The 17,837-nt window shown below is 44.1% G+C and overlaps 1 protein-coding gene across 2 annotated transcripts in view; it reads left to right on the top strand.

The window, feature by feature from the left end:
• The first annotated feature begins 7,297 nt into the window (after positions 1-7,297).
• stat6 (signal transducer and activator of transcription 6, interleukin-4 induced) overlaps positions 7,298-17,837 on the top strand; it is a 51,335-nt gene continuing 40,795 nt past the window's right edge. Inside the window, exon 1 of one of the 2 annotated variants that reach the window (XM_061272707.1) lies at positions 7,298-7,678. The gene's annotated coding sequence lies outside the window, so the exon portion shown is untranslated. The remainder of the gene's footprint in view (positions 7,679-17,837) is intronic. The other variant, XM_061272706.1, reaches the window with a different exon arrangement.

Below are 17,837 nucleotides of genomic sequence, written 5' to 3'. Positions count from 1 at the left end.
GCCAATTTGCTCAATTTGGCTTTCACTATGTGTTATTATTGTCATTTCCAGTTCACATGTAAGTGTGATTTTAACAAGAATAGCAAAAATACAGTCAAACCTTGGTTTTTGACCACAATCCATTCCAGAAGGCGGTTCGAGAAGCGAATCGGTCGAATTCCGAATCTATTTTTCCCATTACAAATAATGGGAAAAAAAAGTATCCGTTTCAAGACAAGCCCTCCCCCCAGCCTTTTTTAAGCAATATTTCATTTGCGCATATTTGCCTGATCGCGCAACTGCAGCGCACCGCCGAACGCGCAATCGTAACGCGTCGCCCACCGCGCAACTGCACCGCGCTGGTCGCATTATTGTGACAGAGCCGTCGTTAAAATTTAGAAAATATCTTTAAAGTCCTGATGTACTTTCCAAAATTTAAGTGGACCTAAGTGCGCCGGGAGCTTAATTTTGTCCGATCGCGCAACTGCAGCGCAACGCCGAACGCGCAACAGTAGTGAGTCGCCAACCGCGCAACTGCACTGCGCTGGTCGCATTATTGTGACAGATCAGTCGCTAAAATTTAGCAAATATTTTGAAAGTCCTGATGTACTTTCCAAAATTTAAGTGGACCTCAGTGCGCAGGGAGCTTAATTTGGTCCAATCGCGCAACTGCAGCGCGCCGGGCGCTCACTGTCGCATTGGTTTAAGAGCGTCTTCGTGTTTTAGGATGGCTTTACTGCTCCCACTTGCTTTCTTTGGAGGCATGATTAGGGGTTAATACAATCCTCAAAGTAACGAAAATACAATAACAACGGAGTCAGTCGGCATCCGGGCCGCGCGGTCGGGTTTTCTTGCATCCTCCCGGCGCCTCTCGCGAGGTTCGACCTCCGAATTTTGTTCGAGACCGAAGCAAAAAAATCTCGAATTTTTCGTTAAAATTCTGACTTGTTCGAGAAAGCAGGATTTTCGAAAACCGAGGTTTGACTGTAAAATAAATAGATGCAGCTCACTGACAAGTGCCGGTATTTGAGCTTATTTTAGAACAGTCCAGCGGGCAACTCATGCGGTCCTCACGGGCGACCGGGTGCCCGCGGGCACCGTGTTGGTGACCCCTGCTCTAGACTCTGCAGACATTTTCTTGGCCCTCGGTGTCACTAAAAGACTAGCGTTTTGCGAACGAAGGTTACGAGACGGAATATAAGGAACAACTAAGACGACAAGATATGAAGGAGCTAAGCCATGCAGTGATTTATGGGTTAATAGATAAACCTTGAAGTCACATCTTAAATCGACCGGGAGCCAATGTAAGTTGGCTAATATTGGGGTAATGTGATCAAATTTTCTTGTCCGTGAGAGCAGCCTCGCAGCAGCATTTTGTACTAACTGTAGACCTTTGATGCTGGATTTAGGATGACCAGAGAATAATGCATTACAGTAGTCCAGGCGCAACGTGACGAACGCATGTATAATAGTTTCCGCATCACCGGTCAAGAGGATCGGATGAATCTTAGCAATATTGCGAATGTGAAAAAACGCAATTCTGGTTATATTCTTGATGTGCTTTTGAAAGGAGAGCATTTGGTCAAATATTACCCCGAGATTAGTTACAGTATCGCTCTGAGTGATAGTACGGTTATCTATAGTTATAGTGATTTCCTTAAATAAGTGTTGGACCAATTATCAACATCTCAGTTTTATCTGAGTTAAGACGAAGGAAGTTGAGAGACATCAATTGCTTGATTGCCGCAAGGCACGCCTCAAGATTACAACAGTCTCGCGGATCTGTCATCAATAACGGCATATATAATTGGGTGTCATCCGTGTAACATTGAAAACTAATATTATATTTACGTATTATGTCCCCAAGCGGAATCAGATGATTATTAAATAGAATTGGTCCGAGTACCGATCCCTGTGAGATACCACACGTAACATTATAGAGCTCAGAGGACGTATTGCCATGGACCACTCGCTGCGTCCTGTCTGATAGATAGGAATAGTACCAGCCTAGTGCTGACAATGAAATACCAACACAACTTTTAAGACGCCCTAATAAAATATAGAAATCTACAGTGTCGAAGGCAGCACTAAAATCGAGTTGTAACAATACCGATGAAGTGTTTGAGTCCATAGCTATGAAGAGATCATTAGTCATTTTAGCAAGTGCTGTCTCAGTGGAATAATTAGTTCTAAAACCAGACTGAAAAGATTCATATCGATTATTGGCGACCATGTAATCAATAAACTCCTGCGCTTCTACTTTTTCAAGAAGTTTTGCTATGAATGGGAGGTTTGAAACTGGGCTATAATTACTGAGACAGTCCGGGTCAAGATTTGGTCGCTTAAGTAACGGTTTAATGATAGCGGTTTTAAAGGCTGTTGGCACTATTCCAGAGGAGACAGACAGATTGATTATATTTAAGACGGACGGTCCTAAAATTCGAATTAATTCTTTAAGTACTTTGGCTGGAAGCGGGTCGAGTAAACATGTTTGTTTAGCCGCACTAACCAATTGTGTAAGCCTTTCAAGGGCCACGCTTTTAAAATTTGAGAGGGTTATTGCATGATCATCAGGGCCGGTTTTTGGCGGTCTTGACTGAGCGATTGGAATGGTATTCTTTATCTCGTCCCTAATGGAATCAATCTTTCGAGCAAAAAATGTCATGAACTCGTCAGCTGAGTGGAAGGAGCTATCGGGGGTCGGCTGGCATAGTGTTAGTTTTGCCACTGTATCAAATGTTTTTATTGAGATTAATGACTTGCAAAAAATAACGAGTTTTTGCGCATCTATATATTTCAGGAGGCTGTCATGCCATGCCTGATGGAAAACCTCAAGTTTGGTTAAACGCCATGCTTTCTACATACTACGTAATTGCTTAAGGGTACGTGTTTCATCTGTGAACCATGGAGTAGGCAATCTACGGCGAGATGGCATTTAACGTCGCATTGAATTCATTTGTAAGATTATCAACAGAGCTGATATATGCGGGAAATATGGCCGTTGGCGGCGACAGTAACTCAGATAGCGCAGTTGCAGGCATAGAGTTAATATTACGGCGGCTATAATTCTGATTGCTCTCTTGTCTTGGACAAAAAACTAAAATTTCAAATTTTATTAAGTAATGATCAGACAAAACAGTAGTGTAGAGTGTCAGGCTTCGGAGTGGAGTAATGGAGCAGGACGACCAAGTGCAGCTTGGACCAGGGTTTAGTGAAGCAAACTCAAAGGACTCGGCAAACTGACGTGACTAAACAACAAACTAACAGGACTAACCGACCAAAGCGTGAAACAAAAGACAGGAACCAAACAAACTGCGTGACCGTAAGACATGCATTGTCCACATCTCATGCACAATGCTCCGACGGCAAGTGACACGCAAACAGAACTTAAATACAACACAGGTAACGAGAGGCAGGTGCGTGTGATTACACTAATCAAGGGCACACAGGAAGGGACGGGCGAGCACACAGAAACGATGACATCACAAAACTGAGGACGAGGCATGACAGAGCCCCCCCCACAAGGGACAGCTCCCAACGTCCCAAAAACCCAACCCCCCACGGTGGCACGCGGGGGGGCAGCGCACTAGTCCAGACAACCCCAATGGTTTTCGGAATAGCTTGAACCGCGCACGGCGGTGACTAGGGGCACAGAACCGCACTCTGGCGGCGACGAGAGGCAGAGAACCGCACTCGGGCGGCGGCTTGGGGAACCGAATCGCACCGCACTCGGGCGGCTACTTGGGGAACCAAATCGCACCGCACTCGGGCGGCGACTTGGGGAACCGAACCGCACTTGAGCGGCGACGAGGGGACCCGAATTGCACCGCACTTGGGCAGCGACTTGGGGAACCGAACCGCACCGCACCCCAATCGGCGGCAACTCGAAAGTCCGGACCGCAATCAGCAGCAATCGGAAGGCGGAGCTGTGCGCAGCGGCAAGAGTCACCACGCGCTGCAGCAGAGGGGGTGTGTCCATGGACGATCGCGGGTACGGCGCAGCTGGCTTGAATCTGGAGACGCCCGCGGGTCCTGCAACGCTGAGGTGGAGACAGATGGCGACCGCGAGCCTGATGACGCCGGGAGGCAGTCCGCTTGCGGCCGCGGGTCCGACGGCAGCGAAGTCCGATCGCGACAGCGGAGCCGGTCGCACCGGGAGGAACTCTGATGGCGGCCGCAAAGCCCATGGCGCTGGAACCTGCTCGGACGACGGGCGTGGATCGGGCGTCGCGGACGGGAGCTGATGGTGGAAGGTCCAAGCGCTGGTCGCTGTGATGGTCGGAGCATTCTGTCAGGCTTCGGAGTGGAGTAATGGAGCAAGGCGACCAAGTGCAGCTTGGACCAGGGTTTATTGAAGCAAACTCAAAGGACTCGGCAAACTGACGTGACTAATCAACAAACTAACAGGACTGACCAACCAAAGCGTGAAACAAAAGACAGGAACCAAACAAACCGCGTGACCGTGAGACATGCATTGTCCACATCTCATGCACAATGCTCCGACAGCGAGGGACACGCAAACAGAACTTAAATACAACACAGGTAATGAGAGGCAGGTGCGTGTGATTACACTAATCAAGGGCACACAGGAAGGGAGGGGCGAGCACACAGACACAGAAACGATGACACATCACAAAACTGAGGACGAGGCATGACAGAAGGGCACACAGACAGGAAGGGAGGGGCGAGCACACAGACACAGAAACGATGACACATCACAAAACTGAGGACGAGGCATGACACAGAGGGTGTGATTTACCGAAGTCAAATTCCTTGTTTGGCACGCTCAAACATGACAAATAAAAAACTCTTGAACCATGAACTGCAGCGTGCCGGGCGCTCACTGTCGCATGGTTTAAGAGCGTCTTTTAGCGTTTTTTAGGATGGCTTTACTGCTCCCCCTTGCTTCCTTTGGAGGAGTGATTAGAGTTGATGCAATCCTCAGAGCAGTGCTTCTCAATTATTTTCTGTTACGCCCCCCCCTAGCAAGAAGAAAACTATTCGCGCCCCCCCCTCCCCACCGTGACTATCCTAACTTGTCTTGTAAGTCGTAAAATGTTGCACTGTCGCAAACGTCACAGAAGTAACAATGAGAGCGCCACTGCCCCCTGCTGGGAAGATGCGCAATTACACTTTATTCTAGTACTGCAAAAAAAAAGCCTGTTCCCCAGGGTCACACGCGCCCCCCCAGGTATAGCACGGCGCCCCCCAAGGGGGGCGCGCCCCACTATTTGAGAAGCACTGCCTCAGAGTAACGAGAACGTAATAACGAACGGAGTCAGTGGGCATGCGGGTCCTCTCGGCTCATCTCGCGAGGTTCGACAACTGAATTTCGTCTGATATCCGAAGCAAAAAATTCTCGAATATTTTGTTCGAATACCGATTTGTTCGAGAACCGGGACGTTCGAAAACCGAGGCTCCACTGTATATGAAAATATAGTGACTTCCAGCAAGACATGTAGGGAGGGGAGGTGGTGTGGCCATATTCCTCATTAAAAGTGGCCATTTCTGAGGGCATTGGGTGTTTCGTTTTCCCTCCAAAATTAAATGGATGAAATAGAAAATGATCACTTTAATCATTTCCCTATCAATAAATACACAAACTGAGCTTGTTTATGAAAAAAACGGGTCATGGTTTTTGTGTCTCTTTAAAGTTTATCTTAAAACAGCTTACCTGTAATGCGGCATCTTTGGCCAAAGGTGCATTTCCAGTGGTTTAAAGTTCACTTTGTTGAGCTCATTGTTCAAAGTGAAAATAAAATGCTGCGAGTTCTGCTTCTCAAGGAAGAGAGAAGACGACTGCACTGAAAAAAGAAATTGAAGAAGTAGGGGCAAGATACCTTCATGGGTATATGCTCAACCTTTGTTTTGCACAACAACAAGTGTTTGAAATTGCATGAATCTACCAGGATTTGGCTGAAATGCACCGCGGGTTTCTAGTTAAGGTACATCATTTTAGCATAAAAATATAGCTTGAATGTAATGTTACATTACATCATACTCGTACACTGCTGGGGACAGAACACGCTCCTCTCACAGCTCTCGCAGCTCGTTTCCCTTCTTTGTTTTACAATTTAAAAGTTGAAATTATTAAGCGTAACAAATATTTAGAGGGAAGGGGACTGTTTGGAAGCTGCAGGGGGCCCGTAACATAGTAATAGAGGCGTAAATCCCCCGGGAAAATGTCAACCTCTACTTTGCGGATTTTGCTTATTGCGGGTAGATGCGCCCCTCTGTTGATAAAATAACCTGATTTTATCCCAACAGATATGTGAAAGTAAATATACACCATGAACATGGTCTGCTCTATGTCCCCTACCTGACCATAAGTGCTGGCCTTTTCGCTTGTTCGGGCCGTGATACTGACAAGTTTGACATCAGACAGAGTGAGTCAGGACTGCCAGATGTTTGCAATCAGGTCCATTTTCGAGTCAGGGACACAGGGCCCCCAGGGCCTAAGCTCTTCACCACCCCCAGCTTGCAGCCTAGCCCCCTAGTCCCACTGAGATCCAGCACAGCTGTATTAGTTCCAGATGTCGTCATCTTTTTTCTCTGAGCACGGAAGATAAAACTGTGATGTTGCAATATTTTGTTCTGCGAGGAGAGTAAGACGCAGCTGCACTGAGTGATGAAAACATGCATTTCTATACAAGATAATAATAAGCATCACCAAACCTCAGCAAAGCGGCTGTTGGTTGCATCATCGGCTATGGAACGCTACAGAAATATTGACCCATATTCAGAATAGTGCTCTTGAAAGTGTGACAATGTGATACCGTGGTATTACAGTCGCTTTGGATGAGCCCTGATCTAAATCTTCTCATCTGCTGAAAGAGCTGGAAGATGACATTTGGAGAAAGCAGCCTTCAAACCTGGGACAAAATACCTGCTCAATGCTGCTCAAGTTTTACTGAGAGTTACAGAAATCGAACGTAGAATGTTGATTGCTGATGGATCATCATTACAGAACACTGCGGTGTCTTAAGACGCCGCGCTGTCGCCATCCTCCGGTCAGTATGAGAAATGCTCTTAGTGGCAACTTCCGGGAATCCAAAACAAATATCAGCCGTTTTGCGCACGCGCAGAAGCGTGTTTGTGTTCGCGTGAGCGTTATATCCCATTTTTGTTTTACAAATAAAAAGTGTAAATCAACCTGTTAGACTTTTCATTACTCCATTCACATAACTAACAAGAAAATCCGTTTTTTCTGTTTTCAAACAAAATCAAATAACTATTCGTTTTTCTATTTTTAATAATAATTGGATACATCTATGTTAAGAAAGCCTTTCCTGGAATTGTACGCGCCTTATCAATGCACCGCCCTTTTTTCTATTTCTCTGGAAGTTGACTCAGTACACCCACGGTGGCGGAATACACAGCCAACTCAGACAAGTCCACCCTGACAAACTCGAACCTTTCCTCTTTGGGTAGGGAGAGGGAGCGACGTCACAAAGTGTGCAGAGTCCAACAATACTTGAAGTAACGTTGGCCGACAAGCACGCTACGCGTCTGTTACGGGACTGCAGGAAACGAGTTGCTTCAACAGGGAAGTCGAAAGAAACTACGATCGTCTCCTATTAACGTGCATGAAGACCAAGAAGTTGAATAATAAACAAAGCGGACATGTTGGGTAGCTTTTCACGCAGCAGCCTGCGAAGAGACGAAAGAAACTGAAAATTCTCAAACGAACTTAGAAACGGTAAGCGAAAATGTCGCTCGACAGTAGTTGCATGAATGGTCTTGGTCAATATGACGACATAATTATTAGTGTTTACCTTTTAACTATATTCTCATACTTGTCATGCGTACTTTCAGTTTCTGTTTTACGTGAGCACGAGCAGCAATGCCGTGGTATTGTTTGACATTCACAAAAAATGTAAGTCTTGACGAGAGATAAAGATAATTTATTTCAACTTCGTCCCTCCCATCCCTATACATGGGCATTACCCCCTTTGCGTTGCTGTCAGCTCGTTTTGTCTGTAAAAAATGCTATAAAATCAATCTAGTCCATGTCAAGGTATGCCGCGTAGTTGATTGTGTAGAGCACATGTGTCAAACTCAAAGCCCGGGGGGCACATACGGCCCGCCACATCATTTTATGTGGCCCGCGAAGACAAATTGTGCATCAAATTCATATGTCAATATTAAAATTACTAATTGTTTTCATTTAAAAAAAAATAGATCTATTGCTAGCAATTTTTATTACCATTCATATTTAAAAAATATATTAACAGTTTTTCCAAGTCTCTTTTTTGAAAACTAGTTATTCATCTAGTCATTCACTAGTTTGTACCATACACTATATATAATTTGAGACATTCAGACATTTATTTGGGTTGGCAATTTCAATGGCCTTTCGAGGGAAACCATGACTATGATGCGGCCAGCGACAAAAATAAGTTTGACACCCCTGGTGTAGAGGAAAAAGACTCCTAAAGTGTTGGATACAAATGGTTTTGGAAAGAAATAGTTTAGTTTATTGTTTAGCACATATTATTATATCAATAACTGTGCAAGGAGGGAGACGGAGCCTAGGGCCTGTAAAGAGCTCCACTCCTTCTAACCCACAATTCCAACCCTTAATGCTGAGTGCCAAGCAGAGAGGTAATGGGTCCCATTTTTACAGTGTTTGGTATGACCCGGCCGGGGTTTGAACCCCTTCCAGTCTCAGGGCGGACACTCTAACCCAGGGGTGGGCAAACTTTTTGACTCGCGGGCCGAACTGGGTTCTAAATTTGGACCGGAGGGCCGGACCAGGAGCAGATGGTATAGGCGTTGTGTGAAGTCATATAAGCGACCTGTAAAGGTCATTGCATAGAAGATCTTGGCCTTTAGTAGGTAGTAAAGCATGGATATTCCAAACAAGTTTTTTGAAAACAAATGCATTTATTAACAGCATTAAAAAAAATAATAATTCACTAAAAAACTGCTATCAGTGATTCTCATAAAATACGACACTGTTAATATGAATAACAATCTCCATCACTTCAGTGCCTGCAGGTCAGATTAATGAAAGATGTTTATCTTATGGGATCACATCAAACGGCAAACATTCTGACCAAATATATCATCTTGAAGAATCGGTGAAAGCATACATCCAAATAAAGTAATCAAAACAGCAACACGGTGAGGGGTATCTGAAAATCAGAGCAGAGTTTTAACTCGCAAACACCTGGTAACAGAGGTGAGGAAACGGGAAACACTTGCTTAAAGTAAGCCTTAAGAACTTTACAGGTTAAGATTAGTCGCAAATAGGTGGTGCATCAATGTCCTTGAGCATCCTGCATTGTTTGAAAATGAGAATGGTCGCTAGTTTCAATCCCTGCTATGTGTACAAATCATATTCAAAATGCATTTTTTTACAATAAACTTGAGAGCCTCCCGTTCATTTTCAGTGGGAACAGTGTTGTTGGTGTCCCTTTTTTGCTAGTGCGTCATAGTCTGGAGTAAAATTTGTTGTGGCAATTCTTAGGCGAGATCCGAGGTGTTGGTCCGTTTACCTTGATCTGTGACGGGTTGATGTTGATGTGGCTGAACGTCACGTCGCGTACGTCGAGCCAAATTGGCCACTCTTTTTTAAACACTCGGCACTCACTTCTTTTTTTCGGGCCACTCATTTTAATGGAAGGATTCCAGGGGAAGGTTTGTGGGTGGCTTTAGCGCAAAACTGCATCTGAAAGCTCAGCGCGCGAATTATAAGAATGCTGTCGTCAAAGCCCACGCTCTAAATTCGGGACTGATACGAATAGAGCGAGAGTGCGCCAAGTCCGTACTACTGAATACGTACACGCACTTGTGAGTGTGCACCGAGCTTTCTGACACGGCTTCCGGTAGTAAATGCGCAGGCGAGCGCTTCGCCATCTACTGGGGAAACGCAGTCATTGCAGGCAAAATGACAAAAAAAAAAAAGTTTAATAATACAATTTGTTCAGGGTTGGCGGGCCGGATTAAACGGTCCCGTGGGCCGGATGTGGCCCGCGGGCCGTAGTTTGCCCACCCCTGCTCTAACCACTAGGCCACTGAGCTGGTTTATATACTAAATGTACTCCGAACGTCAAACAAAACCTGGAATTCAAACAATCAGCATTCCAGGCATCAGCGAAGCTTGTGAGACGCAGTGGACAGACAGACGGACTAATGGATGGATGATACTGAGCAATAACAGTGTGGATGGGGCAATATTACATAATACATATTAAACATCACATAATGTTCATTTGACCCGGGCTGGCTCTTCCCACCATTAATTGAAATTAGAGCAACCTTGCTGCAGTCTTTAATTATGTCATAATGTATCATATTTAAATCTTATTGAAGTACTTGTGCTTTTTCTGTTGCAGTTGTTTGTAAAAAAAAAAAAAGTTTGTGTTCTCTGGGAAAATGCAGGATTGTATTTGTCAGCAATTGGCATATTTAAATGATGTCAAGATGACTATGGCAGCAATGCAATATCTCTCTGGGTGTTTTTGCTGCGTGTGGATTGGAAGATATCTGATACCACATTTTGATCCGCATTTGAAAGAGGCCTGATTCTGATCTGATGGTGTCTGGTGACCTTGGTTATTAGCTCTGTCTTTACACTGTAATATAATTCTGACACTTTCAAAGCACAAGTATGGCAAATGTGTCACTTGACCCTCAGGGTGTGAATTCAAACTAAAGAATTTGCTCCACAACTGTGTTATTTTACTTTGCCTTTCTTGTGACATCACTACATACACATACACACAGTAATCTTATCAAACAGCATACTTAGTTTTCATGTAGCTTAAAGCGTAGTGGCTTATTACATGGAACTGGGTACAGGAGCATGCTGACAAACTCTTTCTTCATTATTTCTTCATTATTATGTCTTTGAAGGGTGATCAGTTCTACGTTATTTTGTTTTTCAATGCTCTTAGGAATAAATAAGTATTGGAACCACAGCTCACATATGAGGCAGGGAGTTGGATTCTGTCATTTCCTGTGCCTAATAGCTCACTGATGGGCTTCCTCCCATCTACTTAGTAGTAAAAACCATCATAGAGCACTTCTCCATGGCTCCTCTCACTTCAAAAACACAGTTAAATTGTGTACTCATACCACAGATCTTGCATTTGTTTACTTCACTTCATACATGGTCCGGCAAAATGATCTGACACATTTTTGGGTTAAAAAACACACACAAATAAAGTAAAGAAATATACAAAATTTTTCTTTTTGAAAAGTACATATAATGCCATTTTGTTTCATTTGATTTTAAAAATCAAATCAGTCAAATGGGAGCCGTTATTGTCCACACACTGTCGAAGGCGTTCATGAACGTTGTTCATAATGCGGCAGATCATTTCATGGGGAATGGCAGCAATTTCTTGATGAATGGCATCTTTAAATTGTTCAATAGATCGAGGGCGATTAATGTATACCTTTGACTTGAGGTATCCCCAGAGAAACAAAATCACAAGGATTTAAATCAGGTGATCGGGCGGGCCAACCAATGTCACCACGCAATGAGATTAAATGACCAGGAAACATCTCCCTCAAACTCCCCATCGCACGTCGAGAAGTGTGGGGTGTTGCCCCATCCTATTGAAACCAAACATTTTTTATATCGTGGAGCGTATTCAATTTAAGTCTGAGAAAAGTCTCTAGCATCTTCCAGTATCGATCAGAGTTCACAGTCACTGTGACGTTGTCTTCTTCAAAGTACAGACCTCATATACCGAATTCATGTTAGCAACTGAAATGAAACAAAATAACATTATTCCAAAACAAAATAAAATAAAATGGCGTTATGTACTTTTCGAAAATAAAAAAAACATTTTGTTTCTTTAATTTATTTGCATTTTATCAAGCCTACAAATGTGTCAGATCATTTTGCCGGACCCTGTATATGTATCACCAACAGTAGTGGCGATGAGTTGACTCAGATGTAAATCGAGGCATATCACACCTAGCCTGGCAGACCAGACCAATGCTACAGTGATTGGTCTGGTGGGGAGTTTGCATCGATGCGCATTTCTGAGAAGGGGCAAATGTAAGCAAACAGTTTGAATGAACCAATCAGCGAAGAGGGGACGTGACGTTGAGGGAAAAAATACCCATGTCATCTTTTGAAATGAATGATTCCACTGCTGTCTGCTGCGAGGGTTTTAACGACTGTGTTTCATAGCTACCGTTTTTTTCCGTGTATAGTGCGCCCCCATGTATAATACGCACCCTAAAAATGGCATGCTGATGCTGGAAAAAAGCCTGTACCCATGTATTTTTTTTCTCTTGGTATGGCGCCGTGAGTGGCTGCCTCCCAGCAGTGTTCTCTCTTTTCCTCTTTATTTCCTTCTTTTCTCCTTTTTCTTTCTGTCTTTTTGTCCATTCGGCGATGCTGGTGCCTTCTACCGCACCTCGGTACCTCTTCGGATCGGATATTTTATTTTATTTATTTTTTCTTCCTGGGACCGGGATCATCGGTCGAGACCGGCGTAACTCTACGACGGCTTCCTGCTTATCCGACCAGTGATGACCGGGTCCCTCGCATTGGCCTTGCAGCCGCAACACCTGTGGGGAGTCCGCTCCCTCGTGCTCGTCGGAACCGACGACTTTCGCCATGCTAGCCCCGTGGTGGCCATCTGCACGTCCCCCGACAGGGTGCCCGGGACGCTGCTCACACGTTTGCCTGCTTTGTGATGTTTTCACCGATTCACCACCACGGTCCATTGGGCGCCGTTGAACTGGACTGCCCTTACACCTGTCGATGGACCCCGTGGAGGCTATTTTGTGTGTTTTGGGGTGTTCTCTTGTATTGAGGGGTGCTAGGTGGCCGCTGTTGCTTTTTTTTCCTTTGTCTTTTAGCTTTGATTTGCTTTGATGGCTTTTATCTTGTGCACTTTCTGACTTTCTTTGTGGCGCCGTTGTGTGGCAGCCTTGTGAGAGCCTATTGAGTTGCGCTCATGCCATCTGTGTGTCTTTTGTATACCCACTCTGTGGTATGGATACTGCTGGGGCCTGAATTTCCCCACCCCTGGGGATCAATAAATAAATATTCAATTCAATTCAATAATACGCACCCAATTTTTATGAATTTTTTTTATGAATTTTCTTTTTTTTTTTTTTTTTAAGTCCCAATGATCGTCACACACGCAGGGAGGCAATGGGTCCCATTTTTATAGTCTTTGGTATGGTCTTAACTAGGCTGGATGTAATTTTTTTTGTTGGCGTTGATTTCTCCGACTGCCCATAAACGCACCACCGCGCTGGGAAAGAGGCGTGCGGACGTGAAAAAGGCGGCTCTGTATGGGAGAGACGTTGAAGAGGAATAAAAACACCCTTGGAAACCAAAACTTGGTGATTTCAAGTTTCATTTCGAGGGACATTTGTCACGTCTCGTCCCCAGTTTTGCTATGTGTCTAGGTTGCCATAGTTTCTGTTCGCGTCGCCCCTCTCTTCCTGTGTCACCTCAATCGATGTAACGTGTTTTGTATTTAAGTCCTGTCTGCCCCTCGCTCACCGTCGGATCATTGCATGTGTTACTGTCATGATGTCTGTTTGCTTTCTGTTCCTGTCTTTGGTAATGTCACCCTGTCTTTTTGTTCCACGACTTTGTCGGTCAGTCCTGTTGTTGGTTTTGTTTTCTAAAAAAAAAAAAAAAGAAAAATTAAATTTTTTTTGTACCCATGTATAATGCGCACCCCAGATTTTAGGACAATAAATTCGTTAAATTTTGCGCACTATACACGGAAAAAAACGGTATTTCATTTGATTTATTTTGGCAAATACATAATCGAGACTCACTACAATTTCATTTAACATTATGTTGTACAGGCGGCTCGGTGGCGCACTGGTTAGCACGTCCGCCTCACAGTTAGGAAGGTGCGGGTTCGATTCCACCTCTGACCCTCCCTGTGTGGAGTTTGCATCTTCGCCCCGTGCGTGCGTGGGCTTTCTCCGGGCACTCCGGTTTCCTCCCACATCCCAAAAACATGCTTGGTAGGCCAATTGAGCACTCCAAATTGCCCCTGGGTGAGAGTGGTTGAGGTGGTTGTTCGTCTCTGTGTGCCCTACGATTGGCTGGCAACCGGTTCAGGATGTCTCACATACTGCCCGATGACCGCTGGGATAGACTCCAGGACGCCCGCGACCCCCGTGGGGACAAAGCGGTACAGAAATTGGATGGATGGATGGATGGATTATGTTGTACATGAAAAGGGAGGCGGGTTGAAGAAATTCTGCTTATCTAGTCCTGCTTCAATTTCAACCAAGGGTTTACACTGCCAGTCACAGTCTACATCTCCACAGTATTACCTAAGTACCACCATAACAACAACAAAAAAAGAAGAAACAAAGAATCAGAAAAATTACACAAGATAACAAGGGGGTTGCGGCGGTGCTGGAGCCTATCCCAGCAGATTATGATAATTTGATTTGAATAAAACAATCAATTTAGAGAGAGTTGGAGTCACAATCTTGGCGGCACCCTGGGTACCACCCCCAGCACCAGGCGGCACCTGCACCGATCGATCACAAGCAGTCATCTCCCATTCTGGCCTCCTGCAGCTTGACCATTTTCCCATTAAGTTCAGACATCTCGTGATAGAGCCTTGTCTTCATCTCTCTGGTCTCTCAGAGCTGTTTTCCAAAGCTGGAAGTCCCTCATTTCCAAGGGCGCCAGACTTAATTTCCTTCAGCTTTTGGTACAAATGCAGCACCACGAGGGTCAGAGAGAGCCAGCCGATGATGATCAAAATGTACACATCTTCCCCATCTTCCGTATGCGACATGACGTGCCACTTGCTCCAGCTGTCCATTGTGTATCCTGCAAGAGAGGTACAGTGGGGGCCAGTTTCCCTAGTTTCTGGACGTCGAGCCGTGGTCAGGTCGATGGTTTGCGCTGAAGGCTCAGCTTAGGAGATCCATTACATATGATGCAATGAGTGAAGTGCCTGTTTCTGTCGCCTGAAAACCTGCCCCCGGTATGCCCTCAAGTTTGCAACTACATGTGTTTCAAGATCAACATTTCACAACATTGTTTATGAGTTTCAATGTCAGAATTAAACAACAGTGTTGATAAGTTTTGATATCAATATTTGCACACATCAACAACACAGGCGCCAGCCTGTATTGTACACGTAAGATTTCAAAGCACAAGTCACACGAGATTTCATATGGAATACGTCTCATATGACGCATTGTATTTTTGCATCAGTAAACTCTTGTTTTTTATTAAGGTCTTTAGGTATCTTGATTTCTGCGTTTAATTTATTCCGATATTTAACTCATGCCACTGATAGGGTGTGGCTTCTTAATGTTCTGTTTATTTACAGGTGCTCAAATATCTACAGTCTTATGAGCCCCAGGTTATTTTGTCTCAGTCTGAATAGTTTTTTTTTTTCTTTTGTAAAAGGCACGTCAAATCTAGAGACTTTATACATGTTAGCTAATGAAGTCTATATTATAATATCTCGCAGCTTGAGTACCGTAAATTCCGGACTATAAGCCGCACCGGACTATAAACCGCACCAGCTAAAATTGGGGGATATTTTAGTTTTTAGCGCGCACACGTTTTTTACAAAGACAGACCGTTCACAGAAAGCCTTTTTAAAGTTTTAATAACATACTTTAACATGTCTTTCTAAACATTGCCTGTGACGCAGCAGTAGTACCGCAGCAACACGGAAGTGTGCACGCGAGTTATTAACAAAGAAAGACTGGACACAGAAAGCTTTTTTAAAGTTTTAATAACATACCTTAACATTTCTTTCCAAACACTGCCCGTGACGCGGCAGTAATACCGCAGCAACACGGAAGTAACACAAGACTAATGGGACTGGATTAAAAAAAACATACCCGGTAAAAGTCACTGAGATGCGGCGGTAACACAGCAGCAACACGGCAGTACAGCACCAACAGGGCTCGTTAAATAACATACCAGTAAAAGTAAAAAAAGAGCTTCATCGTCTTCATCTTCCTCCTGTGCACTGAAACCACAAAACACAAACTAGGACGTCTTCTTCGGCGCATTATCTCTTCTTTGTCTGTCTTGCTCTTGCTTCCTGCTAGAGCGCCCCCTGGAGGCCGTAAAAATCCATAAATACGACGCGCCGCGCCGCCATTTAAGCTCTATTTCCCTCTTTGACAGCAAAATTGATTGCTTTTAACTTAAAAGCTGCATCAAATGAATTCCTTCGTGTGTTTTCCATGATGAGCGTGTGTGCGTGATCCGCAAAATGTTCAAAACACAAACTAGCACGTCTTCTTTGGCGCATTATCTCTTCTTCGTCTGTCTCGCTCTTGCTTCCTGCTAGAGCGCCCCCTGGAGGCCGTAAAAATCCATAAATACGCCGCGCCGCCATTTAAGCCTCGGGGTTCAAAGTAAACTTCTGAATAAAATGCATTAAAAGTTCACGTTCATTACAACTTGTTTTTGGTGATCAAAATGTCAGAAGAATTGAATTTAAATGCTGATTGATTGGGTTTTAATACAATGCAGACGGTCCAAACAGCGCGACTGCTTTGTGTAATCTCTGAGTCACATGGCAGAGTAAGAGAACCCTTTGACGCAGGTCACCTAGCGTACATTCCCACTAAAGCTCATAATAGTTACAAGCAACACAGCCAGAATAAGCAGCAGCCATAGTAGTGTTTCAAAATAGTATTTTTGTTGTTGTTTTTTTCTTCAAGATACCGCAGTGTATAAAAGTAAATTTTATTTTATTTTTTGCCATTCTTCACATGTCCTGAGTGTTGTTAGTCACCTAAATGTTGAACAGAGGGTGTGTTTTACCGAAGTCAAATTCCTTATTTGGCACGCTCAAACATGGCGAATAAAAAACTCTTGAATCTTGAATCTTCAAGTGATCAAGTCATCACAAAAATCACGAAAAAATCCTTATATAAGCCGCACCTGACTATAAGCCGCAGGGTTCAAAACTTTGGAAAAAAGTCACGGCTTATAGTCCGGAATTTACGGTATGTGTGAAATAACAATAATAAAAACAACAATTTTATTGAACTATCCGTGTCACTCCAAATCAATAAATCCATCAGAATCTTCATCTTCCGTGTCACTTGAAAAAAAACAAAAAAACAAAACCACAGCTGTTGACGCCGGAAAGACTACGTGCGCCGGGGACGTCAGACTAGATATATCAAATAAATGTAATATGAACAACAATTTTATCGAACCATCCGTGTCACTCCAAATCAATAAATTCATCAGAATCTTCGTCTTCCGTGTCACTGAAAAAACAAAAAACAAAATAAAAAAATGTTTACACCGGAACTACGTGCGCCGCTGACGTCAGACTAGATATACCAAATAAATGTAATATAAACAACAATTTTAACGAACCATCCGTGTCATTCCAAATCATTAAATCCACCGGAATATTCATCCTCTGTGTAAAAACAACAACAACAACAACAAAAACAGCTGTCGATTCCGGACCTACGTGCGCCGCTGACGTCAGCCTCGTTGTCAGTTAGTGGCTCCAATTATTCCACAGGTCTACGTATATAACTATATTGTAGTGTTACCAAAGTACGAGGCAAGACGTGGGTTTGGTAACTGGCTCTTTATTTCACAAATCAGGAGCTCAACATGTGAGCCAACACACGCAAGCTCCCTGGATCACTCTTTCCGCCCCCCCCCCTGCTGCCTTCACTGCATCCCTAGAAAATCGGAAATACTGAAGTCTAACAACCAGGGCTGTGAACTCGGTCGGATTTTTGCTCCGAGTCCGGCCTCTTGACCAAGTCCGAGTCCGGCCTCTTGACCACGAGTCCGAGTCCGGCTGTCCATTTTTTTCCGTTAATTCATGTGACTGCTTAGTCTTTATTCAAGGCAAATTTAAGCTAACAGTTTTGTGATGGCTTTGTCTTTATTA

Source organism: Syngnathus typhle, linkage group LG2 (genome assembly GCF_033458585.1).
Source record: "Syngnathus typhle isolate RoL2023-S1 ecotype Sweden linkage group LG2, RoL_Styp_1.0, whole genome shotgun sequence".
NCBI classification, from domain to species: domain Eukaryota; kingdom Metazoa; phylum Chordata; class Actinopteri; order Syngnathiformes; family Syngnathidae; genus Syngnathus; species Syngnathus typhle.
The sequence above is the reverse complement of the archived record's forward strand: the minus strand, read 5'-3'. Positions and strand labels throughout refer to the sequence as shown.